Below are 23,484 nucleotides of genomic sequence, written 5' to 3'. Positions count from 1 at the left end.
GGCAGCCAACCCTCTCCTTGCATGGCCTTTGGTGCGTGCAGCATGGAGTCGGCCACAGGGTCAGGCCTGCAGTCAGGTCCTGCACCCAACGCCCCACAGGTAGCTGAGACCTCGTTTCTGGCCAACCCCCTAGGCCCCCCCTTTTTTCCCGTGGTGATACTGCTAAATTACTTGGGGGCTACTCGGAGCCATGCAGTAGTACAGCAGTACTGCAGAGGCATAAAACACAAGATTTCTTAATGTTTTTGACCATGTGGATGTTCCACTTGGACCTTCCCTCAAGGATCAAGGGGCCAGTGTACCCCTACTCTTTAGTCCTAATTTTGATCTGTTTTCTTTGACTTGGGGACTGAGTTCCCAAGTAATAAAATGAAGGTCCCCACTTTCTCTTCAAGTTGTGTCCAGTGAATCAGAGTTCTAAGCCCATGGTACTACGTATTTTCTGCTGTGGTACGTTTCAGAAACTGGATCACAGATTTACACCAAGTCACAAAAAACATGATTTTTGGGTAAAGATCAAGTTTTCTTACAAATTTAGTGTAATTTCGTTAAGCTGACTTGACTGTAGAGTTGCATGGGGAAATGTGTTTTAGAACCCCCTTTTTCTTGGCCCCTTATTGACGGGCCACCCTGAAACTTTTCAAGAAGGAGCTGAGTTGTCAATAAAGTTAAGTCCATTAGATCTGTCTTTAAGACATGTTGAATAGGTAAAATTTTAAAATGGTCCACAAGGTTAAAATGATTGGCTAGTGGTTGGTCAAAGTTCTACCAATTGATGCTGATATGTGAATTCTGAGGCGTGTAAGGGGATCATTTGCTATTTAGCCTACTCATTGCTTTATACAGCTTTGGCATTTGCAAAAGATTACATAAATGACATAGATGACATAAATGAGGCACATTGATCAGCATGTAAAGTGCTGTGTCATGCCTAGGTTCTTCATGCACAAGAACTTGTTACAGATAAAGATAAACACACTCATATGTAATGCACCTCTTTTAGAGTTACAGTGATGTACCTCATTTATGACAGCTTTTTTAATTTCAGCTCCCACAATAACAGCTGTACAAATCTTTCCAATAAAAGGTCCATTCGATTTGGGTTCAGCATAGCAAGTTTCATGCGGCTCTGTCAGAAGGGACAAAAGAAGGTTGTCAAAAAACTACAACTTTCCATTTCATTCTCTGAGATTTACTTGCTCTGTGATACAGAATAAATAGCTGAATGGAATGACATCAGATTTAGCATGAGTTTTGCACACCCCTTTTTAACTCCATTAAAAATCTTTAGTTTCAACCCTTACCGGAAGTACACCAAATTTGAAAATCTTGCTTTTCCAGTGAAAATATCTTTGCTTGAATTGACACAAATCTGTTCTGAACTTTTCAAGGATTTAACATTATAAAAAGTGTCAATGAAACGTGGAGAGTTCTTGAACCTACAATTGCGTACTTTCCATGGACCAAAACTTAAAAAGGATACTCCTCCCATTACACAGGGGAGCATTTTGCATATGCAAGATATGATGGCAATCCCTCACTGTGACTGGCATTGGCATTGCGACTAGCATCTAACAGCAGTGGCAGGTTGGCCATGAATCTGTCAGAGACCATACTATGCTGATAACCCCCTCTGCACATGATTAGAGGTTGTGGAAAGAGTTGGTTGGCCATCTCAACAGGCTTGTTAAAGGGCCTGGCTGTCCACAGCTGCAATTGGTCACCAGTGCCAGGTTATCAGCAGGGCTTAGCCACCACCCGGACATGTGACAAACGCTTCTGCACACTGCACACTGCTGAACACAGTAGGCTGCTAATGGAGGCTCGTTCTCAGGGACTGGCCATATGGGGACCTTAAGAGCTGACGGCCCTGCATAGCAGTGTTTGGCCAGCCATAGTGCTTCAATGGTAGGGTTGGGCCTACTGTGCATTGTCAAAGTCAATGTGCCGTGGGGGTCGGATAACCAACTGCACACAAAGGACCTGATTCACAGAACTAACTTACGACAAAATCCTAAACGTACTACTTTTGGTATTCACAGAAGGCATTTAGTAGTCTTAAGTTAGGATTTTGTCTTAAATTAGGATTTTGTCCTTAATTAGGATTTTGTCTTAAATTAGGATTTTGTCCTGAATTCGGATTTTGTTTTAAATTACGATTTTCTCCTAAATTACGATTTTGTCCTAAATTAGGATTTAATCTTAATTTAGGATTTTTGTCTTAACTCAAGACAAAATCCTAATTTTTGACAAAATCCTAATTTAAGACAAAATACTAATTTTGGACAAAATCCTAATTTAGGAAAAAATCCTAATTTAAGACAAAATCCTAACTTCAGACATAATCCTAACTTAAGACAAATTCCTAAATAAGACAAAATCCAAATTTAGGACAAAATCCTAACTTAACCCCATCCGCGCTAAGCATTTTACCGCTGTGTGCTAAAGATTCGCAATTACCGCATTACATGACGAGCTCAGCTTGTCATGAGCGTACGACAGGCGTATCTCATGACGAGCTGAGCTCCTCATGAGCGTGGAAGGGGTTAAGAAAAAATCCTAATTTAAGACAAAATCCTAATTTAAGACAAAATCCTAATTTAAGACTACTAAATGCCTTCTGTGAATGCAAAAAGTTGTAAGTTTAGGATTTTGTCGTAAGTTAGCTCTGTGAATCGGCCCCAAAGTATCTGTGGTGCGGAGGTTGGGTTATCATGTTGGTAAGACACGATTGTAGATGTAGGTCAGGCCCTGTTCCAAATCCCAACTGCATGCAGTAAAAGGCTATTTTCAGGAAGAGGAGTAACTCTCTCCTGCAGCTTGGTCACCCTCCCCTGATGCGCATACCCATAGGCACTGCACAGCGAGGTATGACATCCATGGTAACTTGATCACTGGCCCTGTATCAACCCCTTGCTGCACACGATAAAGCCCATGCAAAATGGGTGCTGGGCAATCATGATGGTTTGCTCTCAGTGCCTAGACCTAGCTGTTGAATGAAATATATGATAATACATTCCTAAATATTCATTAAAAAAACAAGGTTAAAGGAATTTATGGTTCGCTTTGGCTGTACTACCTTTTTAATGTGTGTTTAAACTACCTCCGAAATTCACCTATAACACAGTTGTCACACAGTTCTGGCAATAATGCATAATATAGTATGACTTGGAGTTAAAAAACATGAGAAATTCACTGAAAAATCACAAATAAAATACAGTGAATAAAACATAAAAACACTAACATTTACAAGTTATTATAGGGTAAACCAACCCAATCTCACATATATAATCAGTGATGACATCTCTAAAGACATAATTGATGACATCACTGATGACATCCCAAATGAAAATACTGATGACTCATACGCGATTCTATCTTCATTAACAGACAACTTACACAATGTCCACCTAAAGGGTCAGTGGGCCTCAATGGATTTAAAAGCGTGGATCCCTCTATTATGTTACCTGTATGACTAAGTATATTTTTTATTACATGACTTAATATTGTGTGAAACATAATTTTTTCGATCACTATTGTATGCACAATTTCCTGCTTTTCCTACACCTGTAGATTACTTCATGTTTCTTTACATATGACCTATTTGAATCAGAAAAGGACTTGCGGGATCAGATAATCCAGATGTGTGCTATATGTCTTGCTCTAGCAACCTTCACTGCAAAACTTGAAACCAGAATGTCATACCGATATGCCATTAGTATGGTAGGTATCTTCTCAAGAAAAATCCCCCAACTCTACTGAACAATAGTTACATGTGAGTGGTACCAAGTAAAAGGTGAGGAAAAAACCTGGCAACAGTAGAGACGAGTGCACTAAATAGATTACTAGATACAATCCTATTGTTCTGCTAATGTTATACTGATATAGTGGAGTATCTCTCCAAATGTCTATCCCAAATGGAATACTATAACTCAACAGATCTTACCTCCAAGAGCAGCAACAAGCCTGAGCTTGGCAGCTTCTTTAATTTTTTGCTGCCCTAATTGCCTTGAAAAAGTCCCAGTCCTTCCCCTAAGGGGGGAAACAGATGTTGGCTGTCTTTGTTTAACTTTTGTTGAAAATAGCATCAATGTTGATATAGGAGAGGTTTCTGTAATAAAACCTTGGAATAAAATAACATAGCATCTGTCTTTATTTCAAGATTAAACATAAAGAGTTTCAGCTTGAATATTCTGCACATTTATACATTGTCTACACTCTCATACTCAAACTATCAAACAATGTACTTAGGGGCAGATCTATAAGAAAGTGCTGCAGCGCTGCACTGCAAGTCCTTTGGCTGCGCTACGCTGCAGCACTTTCAGAGTACAGGAGTGCAACATATCTACAATGATATGTCGCATTCCTGTGCTCTCCCCTGCGCTGGCGCCCAAACAGCTGCCATTGGCCGGCGCAGGCACCCTTGCACATGGTGCAAGGATGCCTGCGCTATGGGGAGATTGATTTTATGCAGGAAAGGGCACTTTCCTGCATAAAATCAATCACTACGGGCATTTTCCTCATTTAATGCTTGCTGCACGCACTTAAAAAGGAAAAAATGGGGAGAAATGAAAACATTTCTCCTCTTGAGCCTCTTTGCGCCTGGCTAGGATACCCCTAGGGTGTCGTAGCAAACTGAAGCGTTTTCAGATTTGCGATTTCTTGTAAATCAAGAAATGTGTCTTGTTTCATGGGTGTTGCATGGGAACACCCACAACACCCATGGAACGCACCTTTCACACAAATTGCTGCATGTAAAGTGTCAATATTTACAAGGACAGAAAAAGCCATGCAGGGTGGCTTTTCCTGTCCTTGTAAATATGGGGCAAAGAAATGCGCTGCTAGTGCGACACAAAAAGTGTGTATACTGGCAGCGCAAGGGGATTGTCAATCTGCCCCTCATTGACTAGTGTGAAACCTGAACCAATAAGTGCTGACGTCAAAGTAGGAGAACCTGCGCTTTTTGTGTCCCATGGCCTGGAGCACATTCATTCGCCCTGGTTTTTGCATTAGCTGCTGTTCCTCTGTTCCATTTTAATGTTTACATTCCTTCCCTGACATTATTATTTATTCCTCCTCGGTGGAAAAGCAGCTCATATTTATTAAAGATAAATGTATTAGAAAATTCAGGAAGATGGCTTGGGGAGTACAAGCATCAATTTATAATGCATGGATTCTATGGAAATTAATAATACAGGCAGCAGCCAGTGTCCGACTTGGAAAGTGTTAAGGATAGAAATGAATGCAGACATAGAAAAAAGATGCATTGAGCTGCTAGAACATTCCGGCTCAGGTCACTTCAGTCTCAGAGGGCCTACCTACCACTATGATTCGTAGTACACATTTAACTGCCCATTTCAAGCCAGCATTTCTTGGTAGGGGGGAGTTTGTGGAGATGGAGAGTGCTAACATTTCTTGTCATTGCCATTATGTATATGTACAGTAAAGAGATACTGCTCGACAGTCTTAACCTGTTAAAGACTATCAGGCACATTTATAAGCCTCTTGTGCAACTTTTGCGTCACTTTTCCTATATTAAAGGTGACAAATGTGGCGCAAGGGGCTTGTAAATCTGCCCCTATTTATTTGTGGTATATGTGTAGTACTTTTGTTGAACTACCATAAACTCATCTCTGCCTAGCTTCCCCTGCTGAGCAAAGTAAATACAAATTTCCGGATATATTTATTTCTGCTTACTTTACTCATGCACTCAGTTATAAGGTCTTTCCTCCTCTTCCTTCTTTCCACCCTATCTTTCCTTCTTGTTCAGTCTGAGAACACTTAGAATGTTCATTGATGTCATAGAATGTGGTGTGACTGATGTGTGACAGTAGACTCCTGGCTATGCTCAAGGAAACAGCTCCTGGTGGGGCCTTCATACCATCTCATCTTGGCCTACCTACTATCCTTACCTACCTACCTACCACCCCTGTACTTCAACTTCAATAAAGATACTCACTTGGAACAACTACCTGTACTACTGTGAGTTATTTACTTCCAACATTCTCCTTGGGGGCTTGTAGTTATCTTTTCCCCTTTTCTGCTTATTACTGTTTGTTCATGTTTAACAGTGATTAAGGGAAGTGAGCGGCACAGTGATCATTTTTCACATGAGGAGTTTACTGTGACCCCCACAGTGGTAAAACGTCATTTTCTTTCCCGCCATGCTGCTTGATGAGACGTTCATGCACTTCTTTCTCATGCACTGTGGACTCACCTCGAGTTTCTTGCACCTCTCTCGTGCATCACTCAGAGTGCTTTTCGCTGCTGCCTTGAGTCTTGGTGCATAGAGCCTTCACGAGGAAACTTTCCTACTTGTAATGGTGCCATCTTGTTTATGGCACGCTCTTCTACGCTGTTCCAAAGATGTCTGGGCATGGTTAAGTCACTCACGTTTTTTCTAGTCCCATGATGCTTTTGGTGATTCTGGCCATAATGGATTGGGGGGAATGGCAGTGATAGTGCAAGAGATGGGTTCAGGAGCTATGTGAAGAATTTATTTGGAGAATTGACCCGGCGTCTTCTAGGACTGCTTGGGGAACTCTTCTAAGCTGGATGTTATTTCAAAACCTTTCAACTGGATTATTGTTTTGGTAAAATGTAGTTTGACATGCCTTTACTTGCTTTTGATTCTTATTTTGTCTTACAGATTGGAGATCGGGTATTAGGTCAAATACCGGTGCAGAGACATTACCTATTACACATACCAATCTTATCATATTGGAAATTTTACTTATATCAGTCATATATTACTTTAGTGGTCAATAAACAGAATGGTAATCCACCCCCATTTTTAGGTCGAAACTAGAGTCAGCTCGCAAGCGCTGCTCTGGTGTAGATCTGCTGTAGTTCAGTACGTGAGGGAAGCCCTTCCCTATTCCGCCTATATTTTAAATTGGCTTGTGTCTTTGGCATAGATTCATCAACCTAAATTGCGCTCGCAATAGCTGCAAAACAGCTATTGCGATCGCAATTACGGCTCACGCAATTCATCAAGCAAAAAACCAGTAAATTGCGAATTCGCAAACATAAATTCGCAGGATCAATGTGGAACCCCCTTAGCGAATCTGTAACAGCGATCTTCCACTTATTCTGCGAATTAATTTGTGAATTCACAAATAAATCGCAAATTCAATTCATCAAACATCGCATATTGCGGAAAAAAACTGAATCGCTAAATGCGAGTCGCAATTAAAGGAGAAGTCAAACCAGGTGGTAACCATGACGTTCAATAGGGAAAAAAAAATCCAACAAGAAAAATGGGTGAGGCAAAACAAACACACTTAAGGAGACACAGTAGGAGCATGAGGACATTCACAATGCCAGGTCTCTACATGGCGGAAAGGCAGCTGTGGCTCCAGGCTGCAGCCCGGAACCAACAAAGGATCCAGGAGCGCATCTTCCGGCTGCGGATAACACTCCTGGGCCAGACTGAAGAGGAGATATACTCCAAATACAGGCAGAATGGGGCAATGATAACCAAGCTCATCCGAGACCTTGACCCCCTGTTGTAGCACCCAACAAGGAGGACCAATGCCGTGCCCACCCATGTCAAGATCCTGTGCTGCCTGCACCTCCTGGTCTCCGGAAGCTTCCAGGGGATAGTAGTAGTTGCAGGAGGGATCTCCCAGAGCATACTGTCACGCTGCCTACGGAGCTTCCTGCACGCCATGCTGACCAGGATACACCATTACATAACCTTCTCAACCACCCAACAGGACTTAAATCAAACAATGCTTCACTTCTATAACATTGCGCAATTCACCCATGTAATTGGATGCATTGACTGTACCCACATCCACATCTGCCCACCCGCTGAGACAGAATACATGTACCTGAACCGCAAGTCCTACCACTCACTCCACATCCAGATGGTCTTCAATGGAAAGACAATCATCACCGACATAGTGGCCCAATACCCGGGGAGCACGGATGATTCTTTCATATTCAGGCACAGCGGCATACACACCCACTTGGCCAGGGGTGACTTTGGCGAAGGACACCTCCTAGGTAAGTACACATGCCCACATACAGTACGTCAAGCCCATCTAGCTGCGCATGACAGGCACTGACCCTCTGCTCCTTTCCTTCAGGTGACAGCGCCTATGGCCTCTGTGAGTACCTCCTCACCCCATATATCAACCCCGCCTTACCACAGGAACGGCGTTACAATGCTGCGCACATTCACACCAGGAATGTCATTGAACGGACATTTGGGATGTTAAAGAGCCGATTCTGCATCCTACATAAGACTGGTGAGGCCCTCAAATACCAGTCTGAGGTCTGCTGCCGCATCGTGGCCGTGTGTGCCATACTCCACATATTGCTATCAAGCGGAGGATACATGTGGAGATCTCTGGCAGTAAGTCGGAGGGGGACAACTGCCCGCCTGCACATGTGCTTCATGCACGCGGGGAGAATCCTGCTGAAGGACACAGGCGCCGCAACAACATCACACTGAATTATTTCTAGTGCACCCAAACCCCTCACACAACACTGCACTCATGCATGCCAAATGAAATAATGACATGAGTAGGATTTGCGTTTGAAATAAATTCTTATACTTATGTAAACAGGATCTTTCATTTACTTTTTGTGTTCAGAAAACATGAAAACTGTATAACGTCATATAGCCCCATGATTGCGAAGCAGGCGTGCTTGTTACTTCAGCATGGCACTGCTGCTAATGGTCAGTCAATCACTGGCACCTCCGGCTGGACGCACCCTGTCGCCTCCCCACATCCACCTTGCCAGTATCGGGCCGTGATGCTGTACTGGGCCTGGTACTGCGGCGTCGTTCTTGTACCACCGGCAGGGACAGGCTGCTCAGACTGGATGTGCCCTCACTGGCATCATCACCCCCCTCTTGCATGGGCATGCCAACACACCTGCTGGTTTTGGACAGCGGTTGTGACCTGTTCCAATGCCCTAGCAACATCCTGGCAGCATTGCACCATTTGGATCTGCATTGCCAGGGACCGGCGTGACAGTTGGGATGTAGCATTCCCGATCAGGTGGTTAGACCTGGTATATGCTGACAGCCGTGTCAGCAGCTGGCGGTGGCGGCAGCAGGTGATGTCCTGCTGTGATACCATGATTTGGCTGTTCTCTCTCACTGCAGCCACTAACACCTGCAGGCTTTCGGTGAGCTGGCTCATATTGCGCGCAGTCTTGTAAAGCTGCAGCTGCATGGCTGTCATGTGCCGTGCCTGCTCTTACATTCCCTGACTGGCTTTAGGGACATGTTTCACTTGACAGGTCTGCCTGTGTGTGGCTATCAGGGAACTATTATCACACTACAGGTCCCACAATGCAATATGGCGTTTCTGATGTGCATGGCCTGCATTACTGGGGTTATCAAATGGCTAGCTCTGGGGGCATGGGCATTGTTAGGGGACGGGGTCGCAGTTGCATGGCTCTTACCTTGGGATTGTTGGGTGGGTCGGGAGGTGTCCAGCCGAGTGACCCCATGCAGGCTGCAGAGTTGATGGTGTCCTCAACCAGGTCTTCAAGTGGTGTGTTGGCCGCAACTGTGGGGTCTCCTCCTCCCGTGGCATGTTGCTCCCCCAGCCTCTCTGCTATGCGCTCTTTGGCACGGCCTTTGAGGTCGTACCACCTCTTCTTCAGCTCATCAATTGAGCGCTGGGTCACTCCTACAGAGTTTACCTTCGCCCTGATGCACTGCCAAATGCGCCTCTTGTCTGCTTCAGGCACCTTCCTGGATTGCTTCCCAAAAAGCCTATCATGGTCCCTGCTGACTCCCTCAATAAGGAACTCCAGCTCCTGTTCTGAAAATTAAATTTTTCTTTTTCTGCCACTTGCACTGCTTCCTGCTGCATCCTGCGATATTCTGGAGATGGATGTGTGTCCTGTTGTGGGGCTGCAGGGTGTGTCTGATAGAGCTCAGTGCTGTGCCTCCTCCTCTCTCAAGCTCTGTGTCCAGAATGAGTGAGGGAACTGCCTATTTCCTGGTTGTGATGTCATCATTGTGCTCGAAATGCGACTTCCCGTTTTTGCGATCTCGCAATTTGCGAGATCACAATTTGCGATTTTAGTAATTGCGAAATCGCAATTTCAACATGGGAAACAGGCGATTCTGCGATTTTTGAAGGATTTAGCGAAATTCTCATTCGGCGATTGCGGCCGACTACAAAACGCATTTTTGTATCGCTTTTATTGATGCATCCCATTCTGCGATTTCTAATTTGCGATTCGGTATTTTTCCCAAATTAGAATTCGCAAAATCAGGGCTTGACGCATCTGGGGGTTTGTCCTTCATAAATGCTGCCTTCAGATTCGTTTATAGGCTTGTTAGTCCCTACTTATTACAACCATGTTGACATTTGTATCCTCCCATGACTACTGGCCCCTTTACTTTGAGTGTTACACAGTATGTGTTATTTAGACTGTGAGCACTATTTTCTTTAATGAGGTTCTCCAACTGCCTTCTCTACTCCCCCCCTCCTGTTGTCTGTTTCTTCTCACCCACTCTCCTCACCCGCACTCTCGTTGTCCATGCCTTCTCCCCCCTCACTCCCGTTGTCCGTGCCACTGATAAACATTTTCGCATTAAAAATATTAGCATGTTTTTGAAGGATTAAGCAGGAATGGTCTATTTATGCAGCATTGGTCAACGAGCGCACGGCTGATTGAGTGCCTCCCACTGCTGCCCTCCTTGCTCTGCCAATGGAAAGCCTGAGGGGGCTCTGCGTAGTCGCTGTGCCATTTGCACCCTCCGAATTTACCACCAAGAGAGAGTTTAGCCCTGGTGCGCATTTTCCTCACAGTCTGTGACTCTTGCGTTTGCACTTTTTCGGATCTGAGCTGGCCGAAGCCTCGAGAAAAAGAAAAGAGAGAGCGTGGATGCTGGAGCATGGAAATACAGTGAGGAGTTGTGGGGCTGCTGCTCTGATGCAACTGCACCTCACACTGTCTGTGACTTCCGAATATGAGCAGTAGCACTCGCCCACACCAGTCATTACTTACCCCCACCCTTAGCGGCTTCACAGTAGAGCTGCTATAGTGGAAACGCGGCCTGCAGTGCTGAGCTAATGACCAGAGTCTAGCTGCTGCTCGAGGCATGGAGAACAGGGCTGCCATTTGCATACATTTACGTTGTGATAGCCCCTCATGCAATATTATTTTTGCCAACTGTCCACAGTGTATTTGGGTAATTTATTTGCCTGTTTTCATGGTTTTAATGCTGTCAATTGGCCAATTAGTACTGGACTCCTAGCATAGTGTAGAGAGGCTGTTTCTTCACGGCCAGAGCTGCAGACTTTAGAGCAGGCGACCTGGTTTGAGTCCTGGTGTTGTGCAGTGATTCCAGGCAAATCACGTAATCTTCCCGTGCATACCAAAAATGAATGTGGTCCTGTGTAATGTTACTGGTACTCAGGTAAAAATGCACACCAAGTGAGTTGTATCACCTTCAGTTATTCACTAAGTTACAGGTGGAGGGTAGTATAGTTCTTGTTTAGTTGTATTTGATTCCTTCCTCAACTCCCTTTGTACGTTGCAGTGAGCCAGCATTTTTTTTACTATTTTCTAGTAATTCATTTACTTGCTCCGACAAGGAATTTTTTGGCCTCAATCGCCTCAATCACCTTAATAAATCGCAGATGCACTCTTTGTAAACACTCCTCTGTGCTTTTATATTGCTTAGTTGTTAATGCCCTCCACCCAACCTAGCATTTTCCAGAAAAGCCCTGTTCTTTAAAACTGCTTGTTCACCTGCTCATTTGTAAGAACAGGATTCTCAGAAAGGCCTATAGCTGCATACCTGGGTTTACCTCCTGGCTTGGGCGCCGAGCTATAAACTATGAGCTGCTCACAACTTTACCTGGTTACCTAGAACCTATTACAGCTTTCCAGGCTAAATTCAGATTTGTTTTACAGTTTCATTTAAGATACCAAAACACGCACACACGTGGATTTTCACACAAGGAATAAAAAGTCCAATATCAGAGGCAAGATGGCTGCCGTGAGGATGGCTGTCTAAGCAGCCAGCTCCCTGGTCCCTGGCGTCCGGGAGAGAAGGAGAGGAAAAAATTCAGTTTTTTGCCATGATATCTACATGGGAATTGGCCGTAACCTCACTTTTACATCTCCGCTGCACCAAAAGTGATTATATAGTCGTATATGTCGGATAATCTCATTCTACCTGACCGTATCGGCTGGAATTGGTCGGCCGCTTAAGGCTGCCTGTGAGCGTGGTCGATCTACGTGCCGGACCGTTGGGAGTGAGGGACACAGAGCTACACGGAGCCACACGGTGCTACACGGAGGCGTTGGCCATTTCCGGAAGGTGCCGAGGAGAGCGGCCTGAGGCGGGCACTAACAGAGCAGAACGGAGCCAACTGCGCTACAGTATCGTACTGTGGTGTTAATTGGATACTAACTATTTTCGTGACGGAATGCACGAATGTTGCTGAATCTCTTCGAGTTCAATCGGCGGGTCCCGCTGTGGCGTGCTACACTCTGTTTGTTCCGGTCACAGAGTAGCGTTTTCCCTGGTAGAGGCGGCTCTCGGAGGAAGTAGGGGACGCCGCTCCCCCCCCCCATTTGCACGCGCAGAAATAAGAGAAACGGTGTTGGAAGTGATTTGGGAGGAGTGGAGCTGGACAACGAGAACGAGATGGCAGAGGCAGCTCCATCGACCCTTGGTAAAACTGTCACAAAACAGGGTAAGAATTCTAACAAGGGGGCTGTATTGAAATCTAATTAAGCTTCAAGTAAGAAGAATACAACACTACAAACATTACCAGATTTGTTTGGGAAGCATGCTGCTAGGAAGAAAATAACTGACAATAACAGCCAAAACACAGATTTGGCCACTAATCAACCGCTTAATCAATCGGCTAAAAATGTTGATAGTCAGAATAATCCCATAACTCCTGAGACAATTGATCACCTGAAGAAGAAGGGTATTATGGGAGATGTAGTTTCTGGCGGGACTATAATCAATCGAGCATGCTCTCTTCCCTCACTATCATTATCATCAATAACTGATCTACAGAGCGCAGAAAAAGTTATGCTGCAGCCACATGATCAGGAGCTTCTTGAAAATTTCTATTCCCTATCAGAACTATCATCTGATGAAGTAACGGGCTTGAATAAAGACTGGGCAGATGACAGTCGTGAAAGTATATCTTCTGATGGCGAGGCTAGCATGAGCCCTGACAGCGCTAACGCGGCCACTATCATTAAGAAGAAGCTGAGGAAGAAAAGATCTTTACGTGCGACGAGCAAAGAGACCGCTCCCAATCTACCAAGTGGGGCGAACCCCTCATCTCCTACTCAAGTATTTACCGCTACTATTGCCACTGCTACTCTTGGGTCCAGTCATAATTCTGTAACTGATTCGGCCCCGCCACAAGAAAACAATGAAGAAATTACATTGAAAACAATCTATGATACCATGATGAATCACAGGGCAGAAAGTAAGGCTGAAAACCAACGTACGCAGATGACTTGTGCCAAAGTCAAAAATGCAGTACGACGTGCGATTAAGATATGTTCAGAGACCGCCGACAGGGTTACCGAGGCAGAAGCTAGGATATCTGTCTTAGAAGAAGAATGTATGGCACAAAGACAAGAAGTGGGTGACTTCAAAGCTCAAAAGGAGGATTTATCCGATAAGCTAGCAAATTTGGAGAATCAGGCCCGTAGAAGTAATCTGCGCTTTTTGGGGGTCCCTGAAAATAAAGAAGGGTCTGATCCAAGGAGGTTCATCATTAATTTATTAAATGATGCTTTTCCTGAGTTAACAGATTGGGACTGGGCACGGGAGATACAGCGTGCACATAGATTTCCCTTTACAACGAGGAAACCACGACAAGGCCGAGAAAACTATCCTAGGGCCATTCTGGTTTCGTTCAATAATTTCCTTGCCCGTGAAGCTATTTATCTAAATGCAAGACCGGATAAGAAAGCGGATGGATTGGGCTGTCAGTTTTTTGTGCGACCAGATTATTGCCAAGCTACTGTGGCTCAACGATGGCAATTAAGGCAATTGATCCCTGATTTTCAAAGGAAAGAAGTAACAGTGTTCCTCCAAGGTCCTGCAAAATTGAAGACTATATTCAAAGGCCAAGTAAAATACTTTATATCCACAATCAAAGCCAAGGAATACTTGGATTCTCTTTGAATAATTATGTATGATGAAGAACATTTTTTTTTAATAATCTTGTATGATGAAGAACATTTTGAAAGTACTAATGCGTAGTCTGATAATATTAGATTGTAAGCTTAGAAATTGAATTGTCTCACAGTTGTTTAAATATGCAGGATCGCTCTTTTTTTTCTCATTTTTCACTTTATCTATTTTTTCTTCTTTCTTTTTTCTTCTCTCTTTCATTCTTTCCTTTGTTTCTTCTCTTCTCTCTTTTCTCTTCGTCAGGATGCTAGGCCAGGGACACGGCGCCCATACGTTTCAGGAACTGATGGTTCCTGTGCCTCCTATAGTGGGGAGGGTGGGGGGAGGGGTTCTGGGAAAAAGGGTGGGGGTGGGTAAGGGTAAGGGTTGGTGGTGGGGGTGTAAGGCAGAGGTGTTTAACACGAGGATGAATACAAGGATGAATACAAGGCAGTCTAACGATAATATTGAAGAGCACGTAGTGATGATAATTGCTAAATATTTTTTTTTCTCATCATTTTCAATATGGATAAAAAGGTGAAAATATGTACTATTAATATTAATGGTCTTAATGATTTAAAAAAGATCGGAATGCTTCGAACAATGCTTCAGACTTTATATATTGATTTACTATGTATTCAGGAAACGCACATTTCATGGGACAAGCGCTCTCTTTTGAATAATTTGGGATTAGAAGTCTTGCTCACGTCTAAACAAATGGGTATAAAAAGAGGCGTTGCAATATGTATGCAAAAGGGAGTCGGGAAGTGTTTGAAAACATCAGCTGATAAATGGGGCAGATGGGGGCTTGCTGAATTAATAATTGGAAGTTGCAAATTTACTATATGCTGTATTTATGGCCCTAATCTTGATGATGGTGAGGTGTTCAACACTATGAATGCAGAGCTAGCTACGTGGACACAGCCAATAATAGTGTGTGGGGACTTAAATATCCATTTGGCAGCTGATTGGAATATCAAATCAGGGATGAGATACACGGGCCGCAAGACTAGAACTTACAGCGCACTTAGAGATCTGGTGTTAAACAATGGGCTAACTGATGTGTGGAACAAACTTTATTGGAAAGATCCAGGATATACCTTTTTCTCCATTCCTCATCGGAAATTCGTCCGTTTAGATTATTTCCTTGTTTCTTCTTTGTTTTTGGAGAAAATCCATATTGAAATATTACCCCAAGTTATCTCAGATCATAATCCTATGATTGCTGAGATTCAGTTTCCCACTGTTTGTCAAAATCCAACTAGTCTATGGTCATTTCAGAGAAACCTGCTACTAGATGAAGACTATCTCCAATTTATGGCCATAATTATTAAAGACTATTTTTCAATAAACAATGATACCGCCTCTCCACAAGTAGTGTGGGACTCTTTTAAATCCATTGTACGGGGTGAGACAATTAGCTTTGCAAATTATAAAAGGAAGAAAATCCAAACAGATTTTAAGGAGAGGCTAAATAAGATTAGGATAGCCGAGATGGATCTATCTACTGCTTGCAAAAATAATGTAGGAATAGAGGATGCACAATTACGCCTAGTTACTGAACGCTCTGGTTTGCGTATCCATATTGCTGACGAAGTAGCGGTAAAATTCAAGCAATATAAAACTGAACGTTATGAATACAGTGAACGCACCGGAAAAGTCTTAGCCCAGCGCCTGCGACAAAAAGCCTCAATTAACGAAATACAGTGTATTAAAGATATGAATGGTGTTTTTCACGAACGTAGGGAAGAAGTATTAGAAGCATTTCACGATTTCTATAAGACATTGTATAATGATCTTAGCAATGAAGTTGATAAGACTCTTAATCCTGTAGATTATCTTAGAAGCGCTAATCAACTTTCACTGTGTCCAGAAGAGACAGATTTATTTATAAGGCCAATAAGCTGGGATGAGATTGAGATAGCCGTTATGAGTCTTGCGGCAGGCAAAGCAAATGGGCCAGATCAGATACCTCTTGAATTCTATCGGTCATTTAGACACATGCTGAAACCAGAGCTGTTAAAAAAATTTAATCTAGCATTTCAAGGTAAACCTCCTGACTCCTGGTCTACTGCCACTATAGTCGTTTTTGTTAAAAAGAATAAGGACCCAAAAGAATTAGGGTCCTACTGTCCTATCTCTCTTATTACCGCAGATAGCAAGATTTATTCTAAAATTCTTGCAAATAGATTAAATGATGTAATGGCAGGCTTGGTCTCTCATATTCAACATGGTTTCATTAGACATAGGGATACTACAGATCATGTCAAACGTGTTATTACACTATTAGATTGGGCTCAAGCAAAGGAATCCCCAGTTGGGGTGATTCTACTCGATGCTGAAAAAGCGTTTGACAGGGTTGACTGGGGATTCCTTTGGACTGTACTACAATGGAAGGGCTTTCCGTCACAATTTATTAAAGCTGTACAAGCACTTTATTCCAATCCCAAGGGTGGATTAAGACTAGGCACTGATACATCTAGATCTTTTTCAATCACTAGGGGGACTAGACAAGGTTGCCCCTGTTCTCCGCTCCTATTTGCTCTCTACTTAGAACCCTATTTGAATAGATTAATTATGGAACCTGATATCCCACCAGTTCAGCTTCACGAGGTAGACCATAAAATTCTAGCATACGCAGACGACGTGGCCATTGTAAATTCTGATGCTACTACTGCGTTACCTTAAAATAATTGAAGTAGCTCGAGAATATGGTAAATTTTCTGGATACAAACTCAACATTTCAAAAACCCAGATCATACATTCTGAGACTGGTACACCTACTGACATTCCATTAAATCCTACTGGCACCTATCTCGGTGTAATTATTTCTTCTAAAATTGATGATATTGTTATATTAAATTTGGACCCTTTACTTATATCTACTAACAAAACTTTAGAAAGGATAAATAATTTACACTTATCTTTATATGGACGCACCAATGTCATCAAGATGATGATCTTTCCAAAATTTCTCTATTTTTTTCGAACCATTCCTTTATTTTTCTCAATGTCTCTTTTTAATAAAATAGACAGGATGTTGTCTAGATTTCTGTGGGGGTACCGTCGATCAAGAAGATCTTTAAAATGGTGTACTCTTCCGCAAGAACGTGCTGGGTTGGGATTCCCGAACTTCAGACTGTACTATTGGGCTATTACTCTTAAAGCAATCAGGGTGCTACTATTTCATGACCATGTCACCGAAGCCTCTATGGCACCTTCTATTTTTGAAATGCTAATGGGCGCTCACGTGCGTCAATGTTTACTGAAGTTCATGGAACCAAGCTACTACAAAAAAACAAAATTCAAGGTGCTTTTATCTGCCTTTTTAGTTTGGAGACAAATCAATAAAACCCTACGGATAACTTTAAAGTTTAATTTTTATACACCTATTTTTGGCAATCCGTCATTATCGGGGATTTTTCAAGATATGGCAATATATCGGTGGCATATGAGACAGATCCACTCTATGGGGCAACTGTATCAAAACGGGGGTTTTATGTCCTTTTCTGAACTTCAAGAAACATTTGGCCTCTCTAGGAATGAATTCTTTAAATATCTGCAGATCCGTAGCTTTTTGGAAAAAAAAAATCTGTTATATAATGATGCTATGGAGACTATTGATATTTTAGAGAGCTGTAGGAAGAATAGCCGTATTGGCACGATTTATCAATTAATGGTTAACAGGATGCATGATGACCTTGATCAGCAGGCCCAGAAATGGCAAAGAAAATTGAGTATAGAAGGAATAGACTTGGTAAGGGCTTTTGAGATGAGTAATAAAGTACTAGTTAATAGCTCTCTTAAAAGTCAACACTATATGTCTACTTTGGACCTCTACTATACACCTGCCAAACTATCCAAATGGAAGGCCATGAAAGGTATTAACTGTAGTCGCTGTGGAATCCTAGCAGCGGACACATGTCATATGTTTTACAGCTGTCTCAAATTGGCGTTATATATAGATAAGATTGAACATTTTTTGACTAACTTGCTCAATGTCAATATTAAGCTTTGTCCTTCTGTGATTATTTTTGGTATTTATTTTCCTCCTGAAAACTTATCTGTTGATCAAGAATACTTTTTGTTTATCGGAATGTCTGTATATCGTTTTTGTATTACTTCTAGATGGTTGGATATAGATCCACCAACATTTGAACAGTGGCTGGGAAAGTTGCTAAACATCTATAGAATGGACAAAGCAGTTTATAAACTGAAGGGAAGGAAAAAGAAGGCCTTTGCTCGGAAGTTATGGTCCCCTATTGACAATTGGATCTGAATCTAATAACAATTGTATATGTAAAGATATATCTCATATTTTATATTTCTTTCTTTTTTTTTTTTTTTCTCTATGACAATAATGTAACAGAAACTATGTGAATGACTGCTGTTGATTAGACATTGCTTTGTCCTTGTATGTTTTATGCCTCTGCCACAAAATAAAAAAAAAATAAAAAAAAAAAGGAATAAAAAGTCCAACATATATATATTTTTTCTGTAGAGATTTGCTTTTCCTTGGATTAATCCCATCACTTAAATTCCTAACATGTTCATGAGTTCACCTTTCCCTTTGTGCCCTGGAAAAAAAAAGCACTTGCTGCCAGATTCATGAAAGGGCCGTTTTGCGAGTCTTTAATAGCGATTCATAAGGAATCGCTATTAAGGACTTGCAAAACGGGATTCATGTAGGAATTGCTAAATAAATTGCGATTACTACACATTCCTTATTTGCGATTAGCAAATTGCTAATCGCAAATAAGGAATAACTCCCCATTCATTCCTATGGGCCTAAAGGCCCATAGGAATGAAAAGGGAGTTATTCCTTATTTGCGATTAGCAATTAGCTAATCGTAAATAAGGAAGCGATTTCAAGGGTGCCAGGGGTGTCCAAAGGACACCCTGTAGCACCCCTGAAATGTAATCTACATTGGTGTTGCGCACACACATGTCCAAAGGACATGTGTGTATGTAACATGCAACTGAGAAAAATGCATTTAAATGCTTTTTTCTAAGTTTTCGCTATTTACCACGAGGTTTGACCTCGCGGTAAATAGCGGCCCAAAATTCCGATTTCGCAATTTTAAAATGATTGATGAATTGCATTTAAGGAATCTCAAATTGAGATTCCTTAATTGCAATTCCTCGCAAATGTGCGAATTCTTTATTAGCGAATTTTGCATTTGGGATGATGAATCCCAAATGCAAAAATTGCACTCGCAAAGGGCCAGATTCTCAGAATCTGGCCCATTGCGAGTGCAATTAAGCTTGATGAATCTGGCAGTTAGTCTTGTGAGAAGTAAATCTACAATTGCTACCAGTTTGGGAAAGGTACGCAGAAAACTTTATGAATGCCCATAAATGGGTATGTTTCTGGTTGTTCACCAACTTGTAAGGCATTCCTGCGGTGATTGCTCACTTCACTCCCCTCAACCAAAATAAACTTTTAAAATACAAAAGTAGTTTTGTACTCCTAAAACTATCTTTTTGTGCATGTATGTCAAACTTGAATCCACAAATAACTCTGAATTGTGCTTGATTTCTATTGTTATTTTGATGTGTGAAGATCTTTGCCCCACCCTAAAGTTGCCTCAAAGCACAGGGTGGGCATAGGGCATTGGAGAGGTCAAGGCTCCAGAAGAGAGGGTGTAGAAACATTTCATACTGGAGTTATCTGATGGGTATCTGCTCTTAGGTGAAGAAAAAGATGGCCTTTGTGCCTGAGGCAGAAAATCAACCCACCACAATGACTAGAAGGCCGCAGAGCTCTGTCAGACAGGTGCTTTTCATAAAAGCCTCACCAACCTTTTAGACCTTACTACCCCAGTGCTAGAGGCATTTTGTTCAATCTTGATATTCCTGTTTGGAATGACATGTTCATTATTTGGATTAAGTGCTTACTTTGAAATTGCAAATTCACTGTAAAAAGTTAGAAGAAATGCTTGACAGCTGGGCGTCAGGATTCAGCACCAAAATTCACGTTAGTGGACTGACAATTCATTCAAGTGCTTGTAGACCTGTTTGCAGGAAAGTACTACTACTGCGGAAGCATTGCTATTGGAGTGACACATTATGTCAACACAGCACTGTGAAGTCCTCAAAGGGCATTGCCTTGGAGTAATACCAGACCTTGGCCAAGCCCTATCTCTCCATTGGCTGATTTAAGTCAGAGAAGGACAACCAAACACATTCTTGCTTGTCCCCCACCTGGTGAATCATTCAGCAATGCGGCTGATAATCTGGGATTACAGCAATCAGAATACTGAAGCACACCCAGTTTTTTGTTTTACTAATTGATTCCTTTTAACTTTAATCCAGTGTAGTGTGTATCACCCGTTACGTGTTCCGTTACGTTATCACGCATTCTATTTAATCTTGAAAATAGATGTCCCGCACCTTGCAGTTCGTTTCGAGTTGCACAGCTGTATGTACATAGTGTCGCTAATGATTCACTTTCACCAAAGTTTTTCAACATTTATCCATGTTTATTGTCATGATTTATCCAAGTTTCATTGTCACGCCAGGGCCAAGAAATTCATATGAACTTGTGCGTATAATTACTTCATGATTGCCCATCCAGGCCTAAACATGCGTAATGCTCTGAATCTCGAGTCCTCCACATTATACCAGAATTACGTCACACCCAATGCATTTCGGTAAAACCTTCGTCAGGGGTATCTATAATATTAAAATATACATGTATGAATCACTTATTTGTTTTTTAAAAACAAACATTATAACTACATAATATGCCCAATGTGACTTTGTGACTTTAACTAAATCCATTGGGTCTCAGCTCATCGTAAATGCCCCGTGACACCCGTAATATTCTTAATTTGACAAAACATAATTAATAAAATCACCCTCTTATCCTAAATCATCAAACGAATCCTCTCAGTGACTATCAAAACCACAAACATCCCCCCTACTACAGCCTCCCTTGTCACGTAACTTTACTCAATCCTGATGTGGCCCACCATCTTTTTTTATCTTTATATTATACATAAGCCATTCGGCTCTTCTTCCCCTAACAAAACTTTCTCCTACTCATTGCCAGATTTAGGAACCCAGTGAAAAGAAATACCGGTACTGTACAATTTGTGCCTTGCCAATTGTTGTCTTTTATAAATGTGGTGCTAAAAATGATACAATGCAAAGGAAAAAAACATTGGAAAACTATTTCCTCACATCAGACGTGGACCATCTATAAAACAACTTTTGCAACCATGCCATAAAATTGGAATCAGCACACTTTCACTTAATGCCACACACTTCCATGTCACACAACACAACTCTACATGCTTCCATTTCACACCACATAATTCAACAACAAACCACATAATTCAACTCAACACAATTACACAACCCACCACATACATCCAATCCACACCACAGAAATCCACATTATGCCACAATATTCAACAGCTGACCACATACCACTCCACAACACAAACTACCATTCTACATAATTCCACTGACACACAATCCCACTCCGTATAATTCCACTATACTCTATACCACAAAATTACTATCCACATATTTTCACTGCACACCAATTAATATAATTCCACTACACAAATCTACTCCACACCTTTCCTCAACTAACCATCCAATCCAACCCACATAATTCCACTCCACACCACACCACATAACTCTACTCCAAACCAAAACATATGGGTAAAAGACATTGTCATTTACAACACCAATAGTTCTAACAAATGCGAGACCTATTGCATTGCAAATGCTTCTTTTACTAGTCCTGACGATCCAGTTTTGTCATGTGGAAAGTGGAAAAAGGTATTCTTGCATTACGCCAGTGTGTGTGGAACATCGTTAAGTGCGGAGAGGACATCTTCTCTGCTACTACATTACTTCGGTTCTGAAGGCCAGGAGATATTCAAGCAATTACCTAAGTTGTCTTCTGAAGATGTTTCTAGATTGAATGAGTGTAAATCATGTCTCATAGAATTCGATTCGCATTTTCTTCCAAAAGTGTAAATTGTGCTTGAGTGATATCAATACTTGCAAAGTGCGGGTTAGTCTGTAGAGGAGTATATAACAGAACTAGGAAATCGTGCCTCTATGTGTGATTTTGTAAACAGCAACAAAGTGCATCTGAGAGATCAGTTCATGTTAGGCTGTAGGTGCGAAAGGGCCGAAGAGAGATTTTGGCCAAAAAACGACCTCTTTTTACTGAAGTTGTTGCATTTGCCAAAACTCAGTGAAGTAATGTATGATGAGGAAGAAGCGCCTGGCTGTGAAGAGCTAGTTCTACGAGTCATTGGGTGATATGCACATGGTCTCATGGAGCAAGAGAAAATTGAGAATGGGTCAGTTTAAATGTAGTTAGATTTGGGTGCAGAGATTACATTGATGCAAATAGGATTTATGAGAGAGAGTTGAAAGGGAAAGTAAATTTGTACAAGCCTGATGTCAGGACAAAAGGGTATGGAGGTGAACCCATCAAATTTGTGGGTTATTTCCAGGTTGTATATGCTGTAGAGGAAGGTATATTTCGTGGAGAGTGTATATCGCTGTGAGAAGTGATTCCCTCATAAGCTGGGTCCCGCAAAGACAGTTAAATGTTTATCTTAATCCATATGCTGCACCCTCTGTGAGAGTGGAAGGCGTTGTTTGAAGAGATGGATGATGATATGGCAGGTGGAGCAGGTTAGTGAAAGTTAATCCGGACAAGTTGTGTAGAAGTAGTTGTTCCCCGGGGTATTTAAAGAAAAACTAGGGTGTTTGAAGGGCTATGAACATAAGATTACATTTAGGAATGGTAGTCTTCCCATGTTGGTAAGGTTATAAATGTACAAATCAGCTGTTAGAGAAGCAATCTTTAAAGAATTACATAAACGTAAAGTAGGTGGCATAATAGAGGAAGTGAAAGTAACAGAACAGAACTGTTTTCATGGTTGGCAAGGCCAATGGGGAGTCCTAACTGTGTCTGGACCTACATAAATTGAACATAATTTGGTTGTTGATTGCTATCCCCTTCCAAATATAACAGAGATGTTGTCCATGATCAAAGGGGCATTGTGTTCTTTAGCGTTGGATTTAACCTCAGCCTATCACCAGGTGAAGTTACATCATGGCTCACAAGATTTAGCAGCTTAAAAAACTCTGCTTGATACATACAATGTTTTCAGGATGCCTTTTGATAAAGGGTGGGTGGAACTCACAGAGTTTCACACCGCAGAATTCCACGGAGTTACATAAAAACTGTGAGACTCCGCAGAGTACCACGAAGGGCGAAATTCAGTATGTTGCACTGATCTCACGGAGTTTTGGCGCAGGGAGATTGTTCCACATGGTAAAATCTGAGTGAATGCCACCAAACAGCGTTC

Source organism: Lissotriton helveticus, chromosome 3_2 (assembly GCF_964261635.1).
Source record: "Lissotriton helveticus chromosome 3_2, aLisHel1.1, whole genome shotgun sequence".
NCBI lineage: Eukaryota > Metazoa > Chordata > Amphibia > Caudata > Salamandridae > Lissotriton > Lissotriton helveticus.
The sequence above is the reverse complement of the archived record's forward strand: the minus strand, read 5'-3'. Positions refer to the sequence as shown.